Source organism: Onychomys torridus, chromosome 14, assembly GCF_903995425.1.
Source record: "Onychomys torridus chromosome 14, mOncTor1.1, whole genome shotgun sequence".
Classification (NCBI taxonomy): domain Eukaryota; kingdom Metazoa; phylum Chordata; class Mammalia; order Rodentia; family Cricetidae; genus Onychomys; species Onychomys torridus.
Window position 1 is genome coordinate 25,962,008 of NC_050456.1, and position 25,339 is coordinate 25,987,346.

At 36.9% G+C, this 25,339-nt stretch overlaps 1 protein-coding gene across 1 annotated transcript in view; it reads right to left on the reverse strand.

The window, feature by feature from the left end:
• Positions 1-25,339, reverse strand: part of Slc25a21 (solute carrier family 25 member 21) — a 463,568-nt gene that overhangs the window by 322,836 nt on the left and 115,393 nt on the right. The gene's annotated exons all lie outside the window — the stretch shown is intronic.

A 25,339-nucleotide genomic window follows, 5' to 3' on the forward strand; every position in this document is an offset into this window, starting at 1 on the left:
CACAAAGCATGATGAGGGATTAAAGATGAAACGACCTGTTTATGACCAGACAGATGTAACTGCTCTGAAGACACCAAGCAGAAAGCACAGCAAGGACAGTGTAGAGGACAAACTCAAGTCAGGTTGGAGCAATGGGGATGAAAACACAGAGAACTCATCTTCAGGGTCTTCATATTCAACTGCTTCTCCTTTCATGCTTTCAGGGGTTGGTGTGTAGGGGCAGCAGGAAACACTCATCTAACCGCACGGTAGCATGAGCACCGTGAGGGTAGGAAGGATGGGTAATCAGTTAAAAGCAAATAGTACTATTGTGGAAGATCCAAGTTTAGTGCCCAGCACTCACATGAGGTGGCTCACACCCACCTGTAAATGCAGTTCCAGGGGATCTGACGCCCTCTTCTGGCCTTGGCCAGCACCACACTCACATGCTCAAACCCACACCTACACACACACACACACACACACACACACACACACACACACACACACACATAAAATCTAAACAGATAATTACTTTCTAGATTATGTTATTCATTAATAAAGTGTCCTCTCCAAATACTACAAATCTCTTGACTGCCAAACACCCAGGTAATCTGTGTCCTTGCTTTCAGTGACATGCTAACCAATGCCATTTAAAGGATCAACCCATTAAGCTTTCATAATCTGACCTCCAGGAATCGTGCTGCAAATTCTCTTAGAATATATGTTTTCTTTGACGATGATTAGCTCATTGGTGCCACATGTTCTCTGGGGCATTACAACAACATTTTCAAAATGGCAAAATAATGAATGAGGCATTTGATGGTTAAAACAAGTCAATAGGTGGTTTTTATTTTCCAATCAAAACCTGTAACCACCCACCAGATTTTATTTTAAAAATTTCAGTGCTTATGGAAAAACTGTTGACTGACAACTATTATTTATAAAAGACCCTATAAAGGGTATTAAAGATGTCAAGAATGTTTTATCTGCTAACTTAAAACCTGTCGCAGACAGAAATAAAAACGGTTACAGAGTCAGCACATGCCTTTCATGTTAGTGAAGCATTTGAGAGCACCTGGGCCAAGGTTATGTGTTCGGTTAGTGAAAATACATAATTCATGGGGCCAAGAGAAAAGCCACAAGACAGGAAGATGGATGGATTGAACATGTTCTGTGCCACCAAACAGCTAATGATCAGGTAAACACCTCTGAGCAAAACAAAATCCAGATTTGTTCCAGTCATTCTCTGGCCACCTCCTGTGCCTCGTGAGAACAGTCACAAAGCTTCTGGGGCCCTTTCCAGCATAGGGCAAGCTACCTCGCCTTTGGAAGGCTGCATCTTCCTCCCACCGTTTACAGTCTAGCTTATGCAGAAGCACCTGAACACAGACCCACAAACGCACATGCATACACATGCACACACCCAGCATGACGGAAAAAAAACCCATAGAAAGCAGGTCAGAGAAACCAGTCCTCAGAATCAACTCACTTTGATATTTATTCACAAAAATCTCAGGCAGCACTTTAATTTTAACTTTCTTTTATTGGGGGGGGGCTATTGATCCTCATAGGTTAGGCACTATGACATCTTGTCTAGGAAACTTGTCAGTATTAAACAGTCACAATTGGGTAGGAAATGATGTGCAAATTTTTGAAGAAGTGATTTGTGCAATATAGGAAATACAAAGATGGTACCTGGTGAAATTGAGTTTACTTAACCAGTTATCATGCATGTTGGTTTTAAAACACTGTACTTATGGGTTAAATTTGTCGTATGTATATTTTACAATTTTCATTCTCTTACAACTTAATCTGTTGTGTCCTTTTCATGTAAATACATGCACACCCATTATGTAATTCAGAGTTGAGCTTGTTTTAAAGCTATGCATTCAAAGCCAGTGCATGTGGAATTAGAGAACACTAATGCAACTATTGAAAAGAGCTATGACAGGGAAAGGAATCAGCCTGCACTCACCTGCAACGGTAACGCAAATCACAGTGTCAGTGTATCTCCACCACAGCTTTATTTTGTTGTTTAAACTTCTTCCTTCTTCAGCATTAAGTCCATTATGGTTTGCTGAGTTAATAACAAAACAGCTCTCTAAAAAACAATTTGCTAGGCAACAGTAAATGAATATTGTTCCTGAGTCTAGCCCACCAATTATCCAAGCTTTGAATAAGAAACAGGAACTAGAGTCTGTAGAGATGGGCAGAGGTTGACAGCACGTGCTGCTCTTGCAGAGGACTCAGGTTCAGTTCCCAGAACCCACAGTCAGGGCCCCCACCTATAACTGCTGCTCCAAGGGAGCCAATGTCTTCTGATGGCAGCCATTCTCAACCTGGAGATGGAAAATGCTTTCACAGGAGTTGCCTATGACCATCAGAAAACATGGATATTTACATTAAAATTCATAACAGTAGCAAAATTATACTTATGAAGTAGCAATGAAAATAATTTTATTGTTGGGGGTCACCACAACATGAGGAACTATATTAAAAGGTCACAGCATTAGGAAGTTTGAGAACCACAGTCTTCTAACTGCCATGGACACTTGCAGGGCTGCGATAGCACACACACACACACACACACACACACACACACACACACACACCCCAAGATAAAAACATTTTTTTAAGAAAAAGAGCTAGCACCAATCATTTGTCCATCTTGGAAAAAACAGGACTCATTAGAAGCCACTATGTCACATTAGTCTTACAAGTGTTTGATGCACTGGCTGAAGGAAAAGAAAGAAAAAAAAAAACAGCACCTGGACACCTTCATTTTGTCCTTGATGGTTTTCTAGAATGCTGCTCCAGAATTCCACACACCTTGATGTCTCTAATTCCTATTTCCCTCAATGTTTTACTGTCCCCAACATTTAGGTTATCTTACAAAGAACACATTCCATTTACTGCAGTCCTCCCTTTTACAAAACAATTAATGCCAGGTCTGAAAAGTGATAAAGATTCAGAACCACAGAAATAGTTAATGCTTTTGGATTTGTCATTTGTTCCAGTAATGCTTGTTACTCTTCACCCTGCCCCAAATGGGATCTTTCCAATTTTCTACAGTAAAGAAATAGCATCATCTTGGACCCAATCAATTCCCACTTAACAATGTGAAGACATTTGAGACTGATTTTAACATTAGAGGAATAGATGAGAGAGACAAAGAAACACGTACTGAAGAAATAACGAGGTGAGTCGTCAAATTGACAGCATGAATTATCTGTTACAGTGTGCTCTCCCATGAGATGACAGCTTGTTATTCCACGACCTGGCCCTGAGTTAGATTGGCCAGACTAAATGCTGCATTTTTAGAAACTGATCATGCAAAAGTCTTGGCTAAAAGTTCTATCTGATGGCTTGGGATTTATTTTGGCATTGAAAAGCCAAAAGTGTCAGGCAACCCAGCATGTCTTACCCAAGAAACGCATTTCTCTAGATAAGGGAGTGGAGGGAAGCTTATCCATCTGCCTTCATTGTACTAGCACAGTTTAAGGGAAGAAATAATCAAGAGTATATTAAGGTACACACTCATTCAACCTTTCAACAAACCCATGACATGTGGTGTATTCAAACATATATCAAGTTCTGTTTGGAATATCTGCCATTGAGATTCTGCATTTGTTTCTGTGTATTGTAAACAATTTTTGTAACTGTTGTTGAAATCCCAAATATCAATTTTACTCACTATCTTCATAAAACTAGAGGAGACCAATGGGCCTTCTCAGAGTGCCTAAAACTATTGAAAGAGAGACTATGCAGGCAATTTTCTAGGTTTCTACTGGCTCTAGATATCCCTTGCATGTATTCTTTGTCCCATAAGTATTCATTTTGTGGGTTTACTGAATAATTGACATTCGCCTTATCTATCCCTATGCAAAGTTGAGTGGGAAATATATAAGGTAAATATAGATACATTCCTGACACTGCTTTGTTCACCTACAACCTGATAAAGAGGGGGCCCTGGCCACTACAGTAGGAATGTGTAGCCCCCATGTTCACACAGTCACCCACCACCACTGGAACCACATATGTAGAAAGGCCCCTCCCCAACACTGATTAATTGTTTTTAGAAAGGATCTTACTATGTACTCTGGGATGGCCTTTCCAACACAAGGCTCTCCTAGCCTGGCTCTCCACTGCTAGAGAACAGTTGAATGCCACAACACCCAGATTGGCCAATATTTTTTAAACTACACCTTATAAAGAGCTAACACAACCACCTAGTTTACCTTTCAGATCAGTACTCCATAATTTTAACCTTTTGGTATCATGCTGAAATGTCCTTACAAGGAGCTATAGAGCTCATCAACAATTAGGACAGAGTGTTAGTGAACAAAATGAGGAATCCTTTAAACATTCATCTCTTCTTCCATTTTAAGCTGTATTCTTTAAAATTCCTGCCTCCATGATACAACCAAGTTACATAAAAGACCATCTGCATCAAAGTAATCTTATATCAAGTATAATTTACTGTTTTAATACAATCTCTGTTTTGTGTGAGCAAAGAAATTCCAGCAAACAGCTATAAATGGTAAGACAATCCTAGTCTGTCAACTGTCCAGAGCCCGTTCACTTATTTCAGCAATAAGCTCAATGTGGTTCATTGGAAGTAACAAATTGCTTTCAAAAATTTCTAACAAAAAAGCTTTGTTTTGTAAGAAAAATCTTAATGCAGGATGATCAGGAAAGACAAAGAGTGCATGGTTGTTTCCTGAGTCCCCAAATATATTGCCATCTTTAGTGACATCTTGAATTAATGTGTGGTGTTTAAATATAATGAAAAATCCTCTGACTCTGTTGCTGTCTAAGAAACCTATTCTTTTTATACTGAGAGTCATATTTTACACAGAATGTTTGATGAATACTATAGATGTATGGGTGTCTTGACATTACCTAGAGGTCCAATTGGCACAAGTATTTAAGTTCACAGTATTGGACTTGACAGGTAAAATCCACCATAAATCCTTATTACTGAAAATCAGAGAGAAGCTCAGTATTATAGCCTTCCTTGTAGGTTTTAATAAATTAAGAAATTCTCACAAAAACATGGAAAATGCTTCTAGAAGTCAAATATTTGTCTAGTCTACGTGACATAAGCATTGGGAATTTGATATGAATGGTGAAGAGAAAGCCCAACACTCAAACATCAGGTCTAAATTTTACTACATCATTTGTTATCAGTGTTCTCAGACCTAATATCTGTTTTATCTTCAATCTCCTTATCTGAAAAAAAAATGGGGGAAACTAAAGTCTACACATGATGAGTTTTTGAGGAGATTTTAAAAGATTAGAAAAGTAAAATTAAATAGAATAGTACTTAACAAATTCAGAGAAAATAATTCCATTATCTATCCTATTTGGTAAGTCCAAAATGTACCTGATTTACTTTCTATCCTAACTTACATTGCTAAAGGAACTGTCTTATAACGTCTTTCAAATTTATACACTTACAGCTCTTAGTGAGTTTTTCTGAAATCCTTAACAAAGATAATTATAACTATAACTAACTGACCTTCAACTCCCTCAGAGACCCAAGAAGGAAATAATACTACCTAATAAAAAATAAAAACAGGAAGTGCATGCAAGCAGCTTCCAAAAAAAAAAAAAAAATGTGAGTTGACAGAAGCAGCCAGCTGCCTGGACAGTCACCTGAGGTTTCTCCGAAGTGTTGGGGCATCATCTTCAGCCTATAGGCTTAGCGTATCTGACAGACTCATTTGTGAACTAGGATGTATACAAGGTCAACAGTTTGACCTCACATTTGGTGAGAGCAGTCCATGTACCAGAAACACCTGAATTCCATTAGTGTCATGTCAGGATTTTAAATTCTGGAAATTATTGATGTCTTTTCAATTTAGCTGTCCATTTTTCTTGGCTGTGTATATGTGGCTTCATCTCGGCATCCTGTTCTTCTCCACATCCGTCTATTAAACGCCAGTCTACTTTTGAGAGGGGTGAGCTTAGTTATTCTTCAAGAATAACTGTTTCATCTGCTGTTCCATTGCACATCAGAAGCCACATCAGAAGCCATTGGCCCACTCCCTGTTCAGCTGCCTTTGAAGAAATGGGCACGGTACCTTTTCCAGATTGCAAAGGCCACTCACTTCAAGGATGGTGCCATATTGTCCTGGCTTCAGAAGATGCCTTTTGTTAAAGCCACAACCACACTTGTTTTGGCAAGAATCGGTAGTCCTTTGTTTCATGTCCTGTCTGTCCTGTTTGTCAGCCATTGATTCAAGGATACTTTGTTGTCCAGTGGCTAACTTTTGCCACAATGAAAGTTAACTCCATATGCAGTTTCTTCAATGCCCATATTTTCTATGAAGTAGTAAATGGACTAGACATTGTTTAGGTATTTATTGTTTGTATATATGGTATATATAGTTATTGTACTTTTGTATATAGTTTTTCTTATATTAGTTATAACTTTTTCCTTTTTTTTCTTTTTATTAAAATAGAAAAGGGGAAATACAGTGATATTTTATTTGTATTGAATTGTGATTTTATTTGTATGTTAATAAAGTTGCCTTGAGGTCAGAGCAAGCCAGAGCAGAAGCCGGGTGGTAGTGGTGCACGCCTTTAATCCCAGCACTTGGGAGGCAGAGCTAGGTAGATCTCTGTGTGTTCAAGGACACAGCCAGCATGGCAGACACACACCTTTAATCTCAATACCAACCATAGAAGACCTGGAGGTCTGTACAAACAGGCAGTGACGAGGAGGTCATGTGGCTGAGTTTACAACCAATGAGAAAACAGAACAGTAAGTCTATAAATAGACAGAACACACAGAAGTAGGTGTCTTGTGGAGAGGAAGGCAGCAGAAGCAGTGAAGGGTAAGGTTTTCCACTCTTGCTCTGACCTCGTGGTTTTTAACTCTGAAAAAAAAAAAAAAAAAAGAGAGAGAGACTAAAAGGTAGTGGATCCAGATGGGAGGTCAGGTGAGAAAGGGCTGGGAGGAGTAGATGAGAGGGAACTATAACTAGGATATATTATATGGGGGAAATCTATTTTTAATAAAGGAAAAAAAAAGAAAACAGAACAAATGAGGCATTGTCTGTGATACTTTAGTTTATCCATGTAAGATTGTATTTTGATGCTTCTTGTTTTAAGTCAGCTTAAACCCTGATATTATTTAGTCCAGTTCTTCTCCACATCCCTCTATTAAACGCCAGTCTACTTTTGAGAGGGGTGAGCTTAGTTATTCTTCAAGAATAACTGTTTCATCTGCTGTTTTTGTACTGATAGTCACAATGTTGTGTACTGATAGTTAATGGAAAATGTGGTGATTACACAATCTGTTCCTTGTTGAATGCCTGCATAATGTTAATCATCAGATACTCCATGATGACAAGTAACTCATTGTCCTAAATATGTTCATCAAGTATGATTTACTAGTCCTATTTAGTTTCCTTTTCAGGATAGTAAAATAATATTTTCTTACTAAAAAAAAAAAAAAAAAAAAAAAAGAATAGTACTTGAAACACCATACTTAATAAAAATTTTGCAAAAAAAAAAACAAAAACAAAAACAAAAACTTTTTCCACTGCAGTTGTTTGCTATCAACACATAATTTTAAACCTTTACATGTGTGTATGTATGAAAACAACTACTAATTCCTTGTGATATGGCCACTATGTAAAATCTGCATTACTTAGATGTTAGGGCTCCCTTATCTCCCATTGCCAATTGCAGCTGGTAGTACAAGGCAGCAGGCAGTGGACAGGGAGTACCTGAGAACAGGCATTAGGGACAGGCACACTTGGAATGCTATGGTCATAAACTAAGTCCAACAAGATGGGAGAGAAGATACTGTTATATACAACCTAAAGGATGATGCTCAAAGTTTAAAATACTTTCATAGTTTTCAAATGTTCTTCCATAGATTCTACATTATGGGTTGTGTCCACATTAAAGTGAGTACCAGTGTACACTTTCATGCAGTGACTCTGAAATAACATAGTAGAGAATTTCTACAGTAAGAAACAGTGATGGGCATAATGTGGTAAAAATCACATCAAACATTCCAATTTCATGTATTTGTCAATAACTGGAAGACAGTTCAACAGAAACTTGATGTCTTACATGTGGAAATGTGGATTCAGGCACTTGAGTTTCTGGTAAGAGCTAATGTGGAGCTCACCACCTCACCTCCAACAGGCCACTACTAACACATTTTTATGGTGTGCATTGGTAGACACTATTACAAATACTTGAATACAAGTTATCATCACCAAAAAATCAATATATTCTCATACAAAAAATGCAATGACTAGCTTTTCAAATTTTGCTAAGATTTTCTAACTGTTGCATATTATTTACATTAGCTGGGTCTTTGTCAATACAGAGTTAGAGATAATTTCTTACTTCTCTGTGAAAGATACAGTGGATTCACTTCCTATAATAAATGAAAAAAATGTATTATTTTTATCAGTCCTTTGAATCTTTGCTTTATATAATGCCTACCAGTTATCTCTTAACTCTTTTTTCTGGATGGCTTCTCATATATAAACTACATTTTTTAATTCACATGAGTAAAAAAAGTTGTTTTCAAAAATTCTTGGTTTATATGTATTTAGTACAGCAGTCCAAATTTATGCTTCAGCCAAATAAAAATGAGAACCCACCAGGAATTGGTCAACATGTGTGGCAGGAGATAAAGGATATTAAGTTCAAAGGTGTGTTTTGTATATGATAACTGGAGTCAGAGAACAGCAGGACACAAGCTATAAAGTGAGCCTACTTAGGTTGAGGAACCAAATCTAAAAGCTACTTCTATCAAATTGATTTTCATGCCATATTGCAGTAGCAACTGTGCTATTTTTATACATGACAGATTAGCTTTGTTTCTGTCCCTGTGATAAAAGACTCTGTCCAAACAACTTAGGGGAAGAAGGACTTCTTTGGATTATAGTTTCAGAGGAGACACAGTATATCTAATCAGGGCACAGCTGACTGGAGCATGGAGCTGCAGGTCACACTGTATCAGTGGTCAGGAGTAGAGAGCCTACAGCAAGTAGAGCCAGACAGGTGATAAAACCTCCCAAGCCACCTCCAGTAGTAATACTCTTCAAGCAAGGCCCCACCTACTTAGAGATTCCAAAGCTTCTCAAACAGTACCACAGTTTGAAACATATGTGCCCAAGGGGGACGTTTCACATTCAATAAACCTGCTATAATAATAAAAAAAAAGTATGGAAACCTCTGCCCCTAGCACCCTTAGAATAAGCTAATTAGGCAATTATAAGCTAAATTATATATCCCAGTAAAAACATGCCTATCAGTAGTATAAACTATACACACAGAATGCCATAATAGCTGTCAATTACCACAGAAAAGCTAACACTAGTTTCAAGCTGTCATCAGAAAGAAGCTGACTACTTTTCAGAGTTTTGATGAATTTTAACCCAATTCTGATTCTTATTATTTCACAATTCCATCATTTAATGCATATGTTGCTTTTAGAGTAGTGAGTGCATGTGTAGGACAGGAAGGTTTCCCAACGTTAGAAGTAGTTATTTGGTTTAAAGTACTAAATTTTCATAATAGAGCCACCACTAAGGACATTCAATGTAAAACACAACAAAGAATAGAATCCATAAAGCTAGTCTGTGTTTAACTTCCCATCCACACTGTCAGAATGACAAAACTGATTTGATCATACATAGCCTCCAGAGTTTGCCACTGTGCTTTGGGGACATGCCAACTTGGTTGAACCATTGTGAACTCAGAACCCTGAGAGCAGAATATCAGACTTCTTGTGTGGTGTGTTTGGGGGTGGGGGGATAGTAGTGGGATCTCAGAGTCTAGTTAAAGAAAAGTTTTATTGCTTTTCAATTCAAATGTGTGTGTGTGTGTGTGTGTGTGTGTGTGTGTGTGTGTGTGTGTGTTCTAAGAGTTCTAGCCATTTGATTAATTCTTGGAAACCAGAGCTTCAACAAATATGCTTTTAAAAACTGATTGCCACTGAACACTATTTTTTAATGGGTATGAAATGAAATACCAGGATTTATCCCATGAAATATGAGAGGCAGGAGTAGTTTTAACTCTTTGTATAACTGTGTTGGCTTTACAGATAAAGATCAAGTCAATGGTATTTTAGAAAATTGTTTCTGTCTAATCCCCAGTGTCCTTACTCCATATTCCCTTTATTAATAAAACAGGATGTACAAGGCTGTGGGTAACTTCTTACTGGAGTTTGCCATTAATGTTGAAGCAATCTACAAAATACAGCTGTTTTGTGAAATAGATGAGTTGCCCCAAGAGGAAAATATTTCATTGGGCTTTCTTTAGAATAACCGGCAAAGTTTTATGAGCTTTGAGTTTTTCAAAAATTCTTGATATGTAGGTAATAAATGTACATACTCAGAGCTGAGGAGACAGATCAATGAATATTGATCTTGCACAAAAGAATGGGGACTGGAGTTAAGATTCCAAGTATCCACATAAAATCCAGGCAGAATTGGTAAACTTGAGTTCAGTGGAAGACTTTGCCCCAATAAGTAAAATGGAAAGTGATCCAGGAAGACATCGATGTTACTTTCAGGTCTCCACATGCATATACATGCATGTGCACCCACAGACACATATACATAAACATTCAGGCACACACACACACACACACACACACACACACCCCATACACACATATATACATACATACATACACCAAAAAAATAGACACTTAGACAATGAGCTCTAAAGTATACATATACAAAACTCATGATAAGTTTTACTAAGGTGTAATTTCAATGCAAATGCAAGGCTTTCATTTGCATAGTATTGTCACCTTTTTCCACCAAACACCTAAAATCCTCATGCTATACAACAACAAACTAATATGCAGATATCAAGCCTCAATTTACTGCATTGTTTGCTATTACCTTATTTTCTTTTTATTTCTATTTTCTTTGTCTTAAGTATCTGATGTTTTTCTTCTTTTCAACTTTTATTCCTAGAATAATTTTATGTCTAATTTTAACTCAAAACAAAAACAAAGAATGGGTAATGAGAGAAGATGGTCTGCATTATGCATCAAGGAGAGTGAAGTGGAAAACACTGAGAGGAAATTTCCCCTCTCGCAGAGTCTTTAAAAAGTGGATGGAGTGTAGTAGCACATGCCCAGAGGCAGGTGTTCCTCTGTGAGTTCCAGGCCAGTCTGGTCTACAAAGTGAGTTCCAAGACAGCCAGAGGTACAAATAGTGAGACCCTGTCTCAAAAAAAAAAAAAAAAAAGAAGGAGAAGAAGAAGAAGAAGAAGGAGAAGGAGGAGGAGGAGGAGGAGGAGGAGGAGGAGAAGAAGAAGAAGAAGAAGAAGAAGAAGAAGAAGAAGAAGAAGAAGAAGAAGAAGAAGAAGAAAGAAAGAAAGAAAGAAAGAAAGAAAGAAAGAAAGAAAGAAAGAAAGAAAGAAAGAAAGAAAGGAAGAAAGAAAGGAAGAAAGAAAGAAAGGAAGAAAGAAGGAAAGGCAGGAATGGAGTGGATGGAGCTCAGTGTTCAGTATTGGGGAAATTGACACTATAATTGCAGTTACTTATACAAACTCTCTCGAGATGGAAGCTTCCACCAAAAATGTGCTTATCTTGTGCTGCAGAAATCCCAGTTTGGGGAATCTATATTATATAAATATGGGTGAAACTCTTATGACATACCTACCAACAGCCAGATACTGAAAATGTTGATGAGATTAAGAATGGAAGGATTGGAGAGATGACCCAGTGATTAAGAGCACTTGCAGTTCTTCCAGAGGATCTGACACCTCTGACCTCTGAGGATCCCATTTCAGATGTGCAAATATATACAGACAGACACAAATAGCAACACATATTCAGTAACAATAAAATAAACCTTAAAAAATAGTCGAATCATACAAACATGATACCTTTAAAGGCAATCAAATCAATCTATGTTATAAGCGTGGAAGAATGCTCATCAGAGAGTAGAAGCATGCTTACAGGGTGACATCTTTTGTTTCCTACAAATACGTGAGTATGTATTTTCAGGCCCATTTATTCACTATCTCCAGAAATGAACTACTGATCTTTCCCCCAAGAGAATCCCTTTCTTGCTTAGTGACACTTCTGTCTCCTCACTTGCTCATCCCAGAAACTGGGGTTATGAAGTGGTGAATCTGTTAGTTAGCCTAGTCATATTATTAATTTTCACAGTGTATAAATACTTCAGACCATCACACTTTCCCCCATAAATATAAGTGACTGTTAGCTGTCCACTATGCTCACCTTTTGGGGAGGGGCCTACAGATGGCTCTTTTCTACATTCTCTCCTCCCATCTCACCTACCTGCTTCTTACAACCTCCACTATCACACCATTGTCCAAGACCCTACCTTTTTTCTTTTTGCAGATTTCTATATTCAGATTCTTTTTGGATTTTTGGTTTAGATCTTGTCTCTCTCTGCATCTTAAGAGTCCACCTTCCTCTTACAATTAGGGAGGATCTGCAGTCTTTTCCTGGTTCCTTATTATCTACAGAATCTTAAAACTAACAGCCCCTCCAGCCAATGGCTATAATTTTGTAACTGCAATAATAAAACTGACAAATACTTTCCCATTCAGGTTTCACAAAGAACCATATAAGAGAAAATGATTAGAAATGCTCTAGGCATCTACTATTTGAAAGTAAGTTTCCCCAGTCCTTCATGAGACAGAACCCTAACATTGTTCTGCTTATCAATGTTCAATGGTCAATGACTACCTAAGCTACCACTTTCTAGCTCCCCACTATAACTTCCTACTGCTGTTTTCTGGTTTCTATGTTTTATTCAAGTGGTCTCTTCTCAGCTACTACTACACACCCATTATTTCCTGCCTTGGAACTTCCTGTACAGCTCTGTGTCTGACACACTTCATGCTTCATGTGGCTCTTTCCTATGGTTCTGGTCTTTCCTCCAATGTCACTTTACCAGGGAGGATTTGATTGATCAGTGAGTAGCCCACTCCTCCCTTTAATTTCTCATTAGTCTGTTAGTCCTTTCATATAGCTTGTTCGAAATTAAATTATTAACTTCTCCCGTCTTTCTAATGCTCTGGATATGATGTGCACAACACGTATAATAAAGGAATTGATGAAGGGATCTCTGAATCATGCCTGAGGAGTTAGGAAAACACCTTAGAAAACAACATTAAGGTCTGAGCATACAGAAATGAGGTGATAAGGAAAACAATTCTAGGCTAAGAGAAAATGGGTGAAGCTGGACCAGATCAGATGGTAAATTTCAGAACACTTTGGGGTACTGCCAACTCAGAAGGGAAGTAAAGAAAAAGTAGACCCAAGAGGAAGGAGACACTGGGGTTTGAAAAGTAGGTAAGGGCAGATTGTGAATGACTCTGGTTGTTTTTGTTGTTTTGTCTTTTCTTTGAATATTGGCAACTACAGCATGTTTAGAAGACTGGGATGGAATACTAGATTTATGATATATTAATAGATGGGGTAAAAGGAAAAAAAAAACTATAGAAATCTATAGTCCCAACTCTCCTCATTACCAAACATCTGCAAGATCAGTCTAAAACACAAAGACAAAATAAGTATAATTGTAAATGAAGTTGAATATATAGGAAAAGTGCATGCAAACATGCTGTGACTCCACATACATTTAGAAGCTAAATTTGAGAAGGGTGCAGTCTGGGGAGTCAACCTAGGGTTTTGCACATGTCTATCAAATGCTCTACCCCTATTCTATTGCCTTCATAAAACAAACAAAAAACTTACTTTAAAAATGTATTTTGGGGAATGCTGGGTAATTTTCCAAAAAAGCTAGTGTCAAAACTGGGGTGGATAAAAGTCACCGTGGCCAGCATATAACCAGATGGACAGCATCATCTGGTTTAAACAATAAAAGGAAAAAAAAAAAGATTATAATCTGTTCATCACAGTGGACTTCCCACAGTAACGTTTCAGATTTATAGAAAAACAAACAAAAACTTTTCAAAATACTAGGATATAAATGAAAGACACTAAACCAAAAAAACTTCAAAAGTATTTGTAATATATGAGTAAATGAAGCTTAGTATTTCTTATTTGGAGATGTATCCTTAATCTGAAGGGAAAAATCTAGTTAATACAAAAAAATTGACTTTTTAAAAGTTATAGTGTTTAGATATGACCTGACTTGACCCCAAATTCCAATGGTCATGCTGTTACAAAGTAATCAGAAATACACAGTATACTTGTTCAATTTGTTTGTACTATGTAAAATTGATTTTTTTCTTTAATACTAAAATTTGGTCCATCTGTTGGGAAAACAGAAAATGTTCTAAATATATACAAAGAGTGGAAATGCTTCATTCCACTGGCTGTATCCTGTGGTATACGCATTTTCATCAGTATGTTTGTCTTGCAGACAAAATGAATATCAGATGGTGGTTTTGAAAAAGGGCAGACCTAACATGAGGTGATTAGTTTCAAAAACAGATTTTTATTCTTGATAAATTATTACCAAATACAATCATCTGTTGATTGAGGATATAAAACAGATTGGTCATACTACAACCCACAGGTTAAATGAAAAACGGAAATAATAAGTTTATTTAACATGGTCTTGCATTAAGTTCCCAGCAGTGCAAATCTAAGGCAAATAATTAGATTTCCAATTTAAAGATATACATTTGTTAAGCCAGACGTTTCCTGAGGTCATCTACTCTCTGTTGGCCAGTCCCACTGGCAGTGCATTGAGGGCATTTTCACTCAGAATTTTGTATTAGGATGCCTTGTACATCGCCCTAATCAAGCCAGCATTGCAGTGTGATTCAGGGATAGTACAGAAAGGTCAAAAGGCTGATAGGATGACTCCTGGCTACAAATCAGGTTCTGAAACAGTGCCATATAGACGAAAAAATAATGCTTATTGAAAGGTCCTGGGGCTGGGGGTGGCCAATATACTAATAGACAACTGGTAAACCATGCCAAAAAACATCTTGTACTAAGCAAATGGGACAAAAAAAAATCAACAAATGTCATTTAATCTCTTAAACAGCAACACTTCTTTTACTCAAGGTGACCACCTAATTCTATGGTAAAAGATAAAAATTCAAAAGGTGATGCTCTGACCAATAGATGTCTTTGTTTTAGAGAGCACTCCCCTTTTCCTCCTCTTCAGCCCTCCTCTGTTTCTTCAGTAATTTACAGCTTTGCTATGTAATGTCTCTCCAGGGAGCAAAGAATCCCATTACAAATGATTCCTCTGTGCAGGCTTCAGCTCTGTAAATCTTTAAGATCTCAGTCTGATCTCCTTAAAGATTTTAAATCCTTTCTTGAGTTAGACTGGTACAACTTGAAAATTGGTAGAAGGAATGGAGCAAGGAGAGTTTGGTACCAAAATAGGTTCCAGGAAAAGAACTTATGATAGCTTATGTGCCAACTTTCCCCAATAACCTTTGTTCCCTGATAGAGAAAACAGGATGCCCATAAATAGTAGGACTAGGAAAGTGCAATACAAAGGTGATTTCTCTTGCCAGGAAACATTTCCAAGGGATTGATACAGGCCCTGAAGATTGAATTAGAAATATAGTGAACTACACTAATGTCTTCCTGGAGATACTCTTATAAATGGACATAAACACCTTGAAAAGATAGTTAATTTGGGAATTAGAGTGATAGTTCAGCCAGTAAAAGTACTTGCTGAACAAGCATGAAGATATGAGTCTAACCATCAGCATCCTCAATTAAAGCTAGGCATAATGGTGGGAACTTGTAATCCCAGTACTGAGGAGACAAAGATATAAACAGATCCTGGGGGCCTGGTGGTCAGCTAGCCAGCCTTGCCTAAGCAGTGAGCAGTTGCTCCTAGCACCAGACCTTGTCTCAAAAATCAAGGCAGACAGCTCTCAAGAATGACACCTAAGGTTGGTTGTCCTCTGACTTCCACACATATACAGCTGCACCTCCATAAACATGTACATGCATGCACACATGCATATGTGAGTGCATTAAAAGATTAAAAGATGATTGAGTTGCAGAACAATCATACACATTAGGAGGGCATTATTTCTAAATAATGAAGCTTAGACATCATGTACGGATTTTTTTTTCCTCAGATTTTTACATATCTTTCTTACTCAAAATAATCAAAGTTCTCTATAAATCACTGGTGAAGAAAAATAAGCTTGGAATATCTCTAGTATATTTTTTAAACTGCATATCACGTTTAAATAAAAGAATAATATTTATAATAATCATAATATAGAACATAATTTCATAAAGCTTGCTTTATGATAAGAATCATTTTATATGTTTCTTTTCTTTTTTGTAAGTGGGTAGTTTTGGACAAATGATAACTTTACTCTTGGTCAAAGTCTGTTTAGAGGAGTGTCATATGTTTTGTTACCTCACTGATCACATTAGGAAACAAATGTTTGTATTTCCACGATGAAGAATCCAAAACAATGTGTTCAAGTTGATCCAAATGCTACCGAGACCAGGGCCTTCTGTGGAACAATCTTTGTACACTGTAAATATGTATTAATCTCATTGGTTAATAAAAAGCTGATTGGCTATGGACAGGAAGAGATTGGGTGGGAGAGCCAGACTAGGAGAATGCTGGGAAGAAGAAGGGCAGAGTCTCAGGAGTCTTGAGTGAACACAGAGTAAGCAGGAGATGTACATGCCATATCAATATAAGGTACTGAGCCACATGATAGAACTCAGCTAAAAATATGGGTTAATTTGAGTTGTAAGAGCTTGTTATTAACAAGCCTAAGCTATCTGCTAAGCATTTATAATTAATATTAAGTCTCTGTGTGGTTATTTGGGAGCCAGCTCACAGGAATGAGCTGACTGAAGGTCCTGATGGAAAAACTCTGCGTACAAGGGATAACAATTCCATATTGAAGATCAAATGGTTTCTGGGGGTCAGTTCCATATAAGACCCAGTTACCTATATTTAACAAGCTTATTGCTGCTAGTGCCACTGTATGCAATATCTGTTGCATCAACTTCTCAGTGAACTTTGTTCTGGTTGGCCTTAAACCAGCACATCATGCTCTTACCTTTCCTGTCAAATGATCTTTGCCTTCTCCTTTTATCCATTTCCATGGCACTCTACTTCCTCCCTGCACCTTACTGTACTTATGTTCAGTTATTTCAAGCCTTGCCTAATCTCCCCTTCCTATTTCCTTCATGTGTTTTTTTTTTTTAAATTTTCCCCTCTACTAGCATCATCTCAGTATAAGACCTCATCATTTCAATCCCAGACTACAGTTTTTTTTGTTTTCATCTTGTGTAACGTATTTGCTTTGAGTTTTCTCCAGATCTTCTGCCTATGCAAACATTTCTGATTAACCCTCCTATGATGTTACTCTAATCATGAGCTAATGAGGTTTGGAATCTGAGATGCTTGCCCTTACTCAGATCTGTAGTCTCAGGAGAGAATCTTTGTCTGTACTCAAATATTCTTAACACTAACACTGTCATCTGAAATACAATGAATTAGTGAAAGCACTGGAACAAACCCTTCTGCATAATACACCCAAAGAAAACATTGGGAACCACTGGTCAACATTTTGTTTTAGCTTTAAAATACTTGCATGCAATTACTAAACCAAAGGAGGTCTTAAAAGCTAACCCAAAGGAGCTCTTGATGCTGGCATAATCTCCAAATTAAGATAATTTCCTAGATTGGCCATTTGTCTTATCCATTGGGCCACCATCTTAACATTCAAACTCTGTTTTGTTTATAGACTGAAAACACCTCCAAGACAGTTTTTCTCCTTTGGTGAAAGCTGAAGTGATTTTATCGACAGTTTTTGCTGACATTGGTTTTCTGGAATGGAGTCTTATTATCTTTATTTGAAGTTTTCCAAAAGCCAATGTTTCCCTAGTAGACATTATGTAGTGGCTACTCTGTGTTGCCAGAAAATGTCAGGCCGAACTTTTTTAAAACATTAAAAAAAGCCTTAGGGCACAATTGGGCACCCGTTTGCTGCTTTGAGAATGGTCTGTTTGTTTTACACTGGTGCTCCATTGCTAAGGTTCAAGAGGGACTTTAAAAAACTGTGTTGAAAAGATTCAATTTCCTTGCACCTTTGGTCAAGAGTTCAGAGTTACTTCCTCTGTTAGAAAGAATGCCAGCTTACCTTAGCAATAGCTAAGAAATTTAAAACCAGTGGATTCTCCTTTCCCCATCTAAAATTTAACAGTAACTTAATTTTCTTCTAAAACTGTTTTTGCCTCTGTAGCAAAGAGCTTCAATGTCTTACCTACACAACACTTACAGTCTCAAATGTGAACAAAAATGCTGGATTCTAGAAGCACCTTTGAAACCCTCTTCACTCCTGTTGACACTTACTTCAAGTTGTATTTCTTTGACTTAGGACACTGCTATCTGGTGTGTATTCTCACAGAATACTGTTCACTTAATAATAATTTAGCACAACTACTGGTTTGAAGTGGTTAGATGCATTTGTTTCTTCCCTGTCAATTTAGTCTATGAATTCCTGGGAGACACAGGACAATGATTTGCTAACGTCTGAATATTAAAATGCTGTAGAGTGCTTAACATATACTAGAAGTTCCATAAATTGATTTGCTAAATTGATTTGGACTGACAAATTGCAATCAGATCATGTTAATTGCTGGCTAAGGCCAGGCCTCCATAAACTGAGGACAGCAGTGAAATGAAGTAATTATCCAGGTCACTGAGGACAGAAAATGTGCTAATTTGGGCAAAATGAGTAAGCAAAATTTTGCCTAACTGAACTAATCCATCATTTTAGGGCAATGCATAGCTTTGTGAATGGAAAGGTGACCTCTGTGGGGCATCGTAGGCTCTCCTGTGCTTTAATACGAACAGTCGTCTGTTCTTTGTAGCAATGCTGCATACAGCATATACTTCTGATGCTCAAAACAAAAATTGCATCTAAATCCTTACCAACTGTCTCATAGGAATGTCACTGGGTGCACAGAGGGTCAGCTGAGGGCAGTATGTTGATAACTTACAACACTACAAGACTACACAAGACTACATCCCTCTAATGTAGTGAGTCTGGCCTCTTCATACACTCAGTATGTATGTAGTATGAACTATTGAGTTCAACTTTTAGACATTGTGTCTTTAAATTAACTCTGGATGATCCTCTAGGGGACAAATCATTACTGAACATTAAAGATTATCAATGGGCAAACTGTTATATTTTAATTAAGTCAACAGCTACATTATATTATTTTATTCTACATATTTGTGAACACAGTTATTCTGGTCCATTTGTACTTGGTCTAATCAGAAAAGTCAAAGTTACTCAACCATCTATGCTACAGGTTTTAAATTTTTATATTTGATTTTGAGTCCTTTGCCATTTGGTAAATCAGCATTTGATTCTTGTGTGTAGTTTCAGAACCAGCGAAAAGTCTGTTATTGTTTCATGAGAGAGCACAGCAAGTTTTCAAGTTACAAGTAACTATTAATTGAAAATAACTGAAAGTGCTACATTGGATATTTTTACTGTATTCACAATTAATAGTCACACATCCAGTGTCACTCATGCCCTCACGGCTTAAAGAGAGGAAAGTATCATTTAAAAAATTAGTAACAGCCAAACAAATTATTCAGTGGCAATTCACAATCAAATAGAATTGGAATTCATTATATTGGGTAAGATAGAGAGATGGAAAAGAAACTAAAATCTAAGTTTGAGCCTTGACTTGTCAATCATGAACTAGAGTGAGTGACCCAACTTAGCTTCCCGTCACTTGTGTCTAAAGTAGAAGTTAATAGTTCCAGCTGCATCTAATACCTGCAGTTCTTTCAAGAATAAGGCAACATAGATGAAAGTACTTTCCAAACTACAGAACAGTATATGCTTGTGGACATTGGACAGTGATAATGAGTTGATGGTCACCACTGGAGACAATGTAAATACTCTGCAGCTAGTAAATGTGATCGTCATAGTTATAAATCCATTTTTGTTCAGATTTTGCCACCTGTGAAGCTGAAATGTTTATTTTGACACCAAATAAAAAACTTAGTTTATAATGAAAATATGAAAAGACATATATAATACACAGCTGTTCTAGTGAAAGACTGCGGTTCACATTCCTTAAAATTACTTCTTTTCTTTTCAGATTTCCTCTGCACTCTTGAAGGACAAAATTGTTATCAAACGTCAATCATATTTTATTAAATTGACTGTGAACAGGGCGAACTGTAGACATGGTTGTTTTAGCCATAGGCTTCTTTTATTTGCTTACTGCAGATGCAATTTCAACATCTACTGTTTATACATCTTTAAAAAAAAAGACAAAGGAAAAAAAAGGAAATAATTAAAGAGTGTAGTACATAAACTCAAACTGGTGTGTATAAAATGAGGTGGCAACTTTCAGACCTTGAAACAAAGGGATAAACCTTAGACAGGGTATCCAGCTATTTACAACTTACTATTGGGGTTAAGAGCTAATCCACACATCATCACCCAGTAAATCCACTGTATTTAAGATAATAAGAAACTACCTAGAGGATAGTTGCTTTCTTTTCAAAGACTAGACCTAGTACGTAAAGAAATGACCTTCAGCCAGCTTTCTCTCTTGTGGATTGCTGCATACAACATGAAGACTCAGTTTAAGCTACAGATTTAAATTCTGCTACAACAAAGCAAATATTTGTTTTATTTTCCTACGTATCATTAGTTCTCTATTCTCTATTTCCTATAAGACTCTTCTCCAAGCATACTACAAGTTGGGAAAAAGGTAGTGACATCAATGTACTTGGGTTAAGAGAAAACAATTGTTCTTTAGAAAGACATTTATGAAGAGTTTTAGCCACATTGCTAATTTTCTAAGTATATCTTTTAGCAGCCACAAGATCTCTAAAATATTTTGTGATTTTTACAGTCTAGGTTCCAGAAGGATCTCCTTGCTCCCAACAATTTAAATATATATTTCTGGTATGAAGAATTCAACCCAGGACTTTTTTTAAAACCAGCCACAATCTTACCTAAGTTTCAGCATTATTTTTGAATTTAGAGAAAATATGAAATCAGATCACCTAGGCAGTCTATGCCCAACATAAAGCACTATTGTTGTATGAGATATTACACCGCTCAATAAAGGGGTATGGTGTCCTATACTCAAAAGCTTTGGGAAACAATAAATTAAACTATATTAAGAAGCATTTTCTTCTCTAAATCTCTCAGAGTGACAATATATTATCATGGTGGATTATTGTGTATTGTGAGATCCAAAGAATTGTTTTTAAAATCTATTTGAACATGAATCCCTTCCTTGGGAAATTATAAAAGTCTAGAATAAATGTGGTCAACAAAAGTATAATGAAGAGTTTGCAGAGACTTTCTAACACGGTCATGCATTCCTTAAAAACTAGGATATGTCCTGAGACACTAGGTGATTTGTCACTGTTTGAACGTCACAGAATCTCCATCAACAAATGACACAGTTCCAGTATCACTAGACAATATAATCTTACTACAGGCAGGAATACTGTCCTATGTGGTAGGTGAATATTGTTGCCCTGGTGTGGCTTATGCCACTTACATTATTCTATATGGCCACAAAGAACTTATTTTCTTGCTGGCTTTATTTAAAGTGTACATGCAGTTTCTTTGAAGAAAAAGAAAAACAGATTTAGTCAGTCCCATCGAATCCAAGGAATTTTCCCCAAAATGACAGCCATCTTACAAAGTGTTTTAAGCTGCCTTTCTATACCACCACAAGCCCAAGAGAAGGAAGCAGGAAAACTGTATTTATGGAGTTACAAAAACCACATAATAAACCACTAAATAGTAGTGTATCCTCATTCCTACCTGTTCTAAATGGACTTGACTCACAGTTTAAATGAAGACATTATCACATAAGACAAATTTTAAAGGTCATTACTTGATATCTAATAAATATATCTCTAGCTACCAGTAAGTGATACATGAGTTTCTTACTTGCATCTCTGACATTCATTTGCTCAGTTTTCAAGATGGCTGAGCAATGACACAGTGATTATAACTGACTGTTATTAGATGGCTCTTTCTGCTTCTGCAGGAACTCAAATCAAGTACCAACCCCAAAAGACTCTCTGTAGACTACCACGGTCAGGGATTTTTATTTTGTTTTGTTTGTTTGTTCTTTTGTTTGTGTAGGCGGTGAGAAGGACCCCGATTTTATCTCTTTGTAGGAGGTTCCTCTCTCTCTAAGCTTAGCGGAGGAGCCTCCTGCAGACCTACAGTAGCTTCGGAGTGTGTGCAGCGGCTGTGGCAGCTCAACCATGCAATTTTATAGCAGGCAGCAAACAAGGCGGAGAATTCAGGGTTAAAAACTCAAGTGGAGTTCTGTCTTCTGCAGTAATGAAAGCTGACTGAAAGAGTAAATCAAATGGATCTCCTAACAAAATGAAAACAGCTGTTTGGCCTGGGTTGGTCTCTGATTTAGGTTAAGTAATTATTGCTCTAGTGTGGTTCAAGGTTGTTCTGTATTGGTGAAATAAGATATCACATGAAAATCATCCAACTTTTTAATTTACTGTAGCATCAGAAATTCCACTGTATAAAAAATTCAAGAAACGTAATCTTTTAAAAACTTTACCTATAAATGTTTTCAAATACCAACTGATTAAATCTTCCAAGACATAATTACACAATACATAATTACATTATAGTAATAACCTCTAGTATCTATGTTGATAAAATATTTTAATAACTTCGAAATATTAAGTTTTTCAAATTTTACTGAAATGATATATCCTAATTTCCAAATAACTGTAAAGATAATTTTTATATAGAGATCTTTTTATGAAGAGCAACCAAAGAATAGTTACCTCTTGAGTCCTAGAGAAGTCTACTCTAGTACTACAAACATTTTTCAAAGAAGCCTTGGCATGCTAGTGACGGTTAAGAAGAAAAACAATTATTAATAAAGAAGCAGAAAGAAAAGATATTCTCAAGGAAGAGATTTCTATGATTTTCAATATTCAGAATAAAATAGGTCACCCATCCAGGCGACTGGAAAGATGACTCAGCAGCTAAGAACACATACAACTCTTACAAAGGACCCCAATTCAGCTCTCAGCACACATATGAGGTGGCTCACAGCCACCTGTAACTACAGCTCCATGGGGATCTCTGTTATCCACAAGCACTGCACTCATGTGCACACACCCACATCCAAACATACACATATACACCTAACTAATAATAATAATAATAATAATAATTTATAAATGTTTAAAAAATGATCCAAGGGATAGAGATGTTGCTAAATGACAGAACACTTGCCTATTATATATACAAGCTGTAGGTTCAATCACTAGCAACACACACACACACACACACACACACACACACACACACACACACACACACACACACACACACACACACACACACACACACACAGTCAAAGGTGCTTTCACATGTGGAACTCCAATAAATTACTTGTTAAAAATCTCTATGTATTTTCTGATATAATACATCAAAAGCTGTATTTCTTGTTCTCTTCGTCTGATAGCTTAAGTCAATTTGTAACCAACGAATGACTGCTTACATGTATATGCATAGGCTAGAGAGCTAGCTCAGTGATAAAGCCCTTCCCACCATGACCCCAGCACCCAAATAAATACATATAAACAGTAACATTCAGTGATTTTCAAAACACTGGGAAAATATTACGTTATTGAACATTTCCTCAATAGTCATATCTTTAGTGTATTTTAATTTATTTATGTACATTTAACTCAGTTCCCAATGGGAGACAGAAAATATTACATCATAAGATTAATATTCTGAGAGCAGAACATAAGTGATTTAAAGCTAAGGGAAAGCCTCAGATGTTCTTCTTATAGTTATTATTGCTGGACACAAAGCATGACATATTCACCTTTCCAACGGGATCCAGGTCTGCAGCTAATATTTATCATTAGTTCTTGTCAATTAGTCCAACTAGTGCTTTCCAGCACATCAGAGTAACAAACAATAGAGTTACATGTTTATATCTCCAAAATGTTATGTTCTTTCTTTGATATCAATATTTTCTAAATGAAGAACACATCATGTTTGGGCATGTTATTTAGAAATTAAGTTATCGAACTACATAGAAGTAGATAATTTAAGGATTAAGAAGAAATGTAATAACAAACAATATTTAAAAAGGAAGGTTTAATTTTTTCCTTTCAAATAGTTAAGACTAATAGCTAAGATCATTAATAATGATAGGATGCCTGAAACTAGTGTATGTTATTAGATGTCGGTAGTCCGGGGAGTAGAGAAGAATGCTTCTACCTCTGCATGGCCAGTGTTTTCCTTTCAAGATACTGAAAACCTGTGTGTGGTTCTTACTGAATAAGTCTTTGTGAACAGGTAAATATCATTAATGCAAACATTTGGAAAACGGGGAAATTTCAAACAGCACCCTAAATTACAAGGTCAGTCTCTAGTCCAATGTCTGTGACAGTTTCCACTGGTTGAAAGGACAGCTTTCTGCCCTGAAACCCCTTTGCTTTTGAGACCCTATTTCTCCCTAATTCACCTTTTGAATAATCATTTAACTGCTGTAACTTCATGAGTTCCACACTGGGGACAAATATTTCCTGAATTTGCATTTTTTAAAATATTTTGTCCTACATAACGATATTTCCTTTTCTCTAGGCTAACCACCTAAGATTCTATAGTCTATTATTTCTCCCAACCCCTTTCTTGACATAATCCTGGCATATAAATCTAACCATCTAAGAAATCAACATAAGAGATTAGATTTTGTTTGTTTGTTTTTGGTTTGAGGATTGTCTTCCTGTCCTTACGCTCAGAAAGGGCAGCGTCTGTGAAAAGGGAGAAAACCGACACCCATAGTGACTGCCATGATAAAGGTCTGTCATCAGCGGGCACTCATTGGTCAATGTTCCTATAACCAATGGCACCACTACCTGATTAGCTCAAGCTCATGGACTTTTTTTTTTCTAGAGGGGTAGCAAAGGGTTCTTAAAGTCCAGTAGTTTAAGATGGTAGCCTGACATAAGCATGGTTGCCTGAGGTTAGTAATCCTTTCCAACACGGTTTTGAAGCAGTTATCAAACCAAAGAACTCTCTATCAGGAGGCAGAATCCCACCCCAAAGGCACTGTCCTACATCTTTTGTTTCATAAACACAACTGTTTACATTTCTCCTAAAAAGGAGCAGGAGACAGAAAGCACCAAAGATTGGAATACTTTAACTATCCTCCCTGTCCTCCTCAGGACCCTACAAAGAAGCCACTTCCCCACAACTCCAAGCTTCTCAAGGAAGCAAGCCTTCCTGCATATGGTTATTGAGGGATTGTGTGGCATCTGTGTAGAGGCAGAAGATGAAACCAGCCAGATGATATACACGGACAACCTGAAGAATGCTTTCACTTGAAAGCTGAGATGAGCTTATT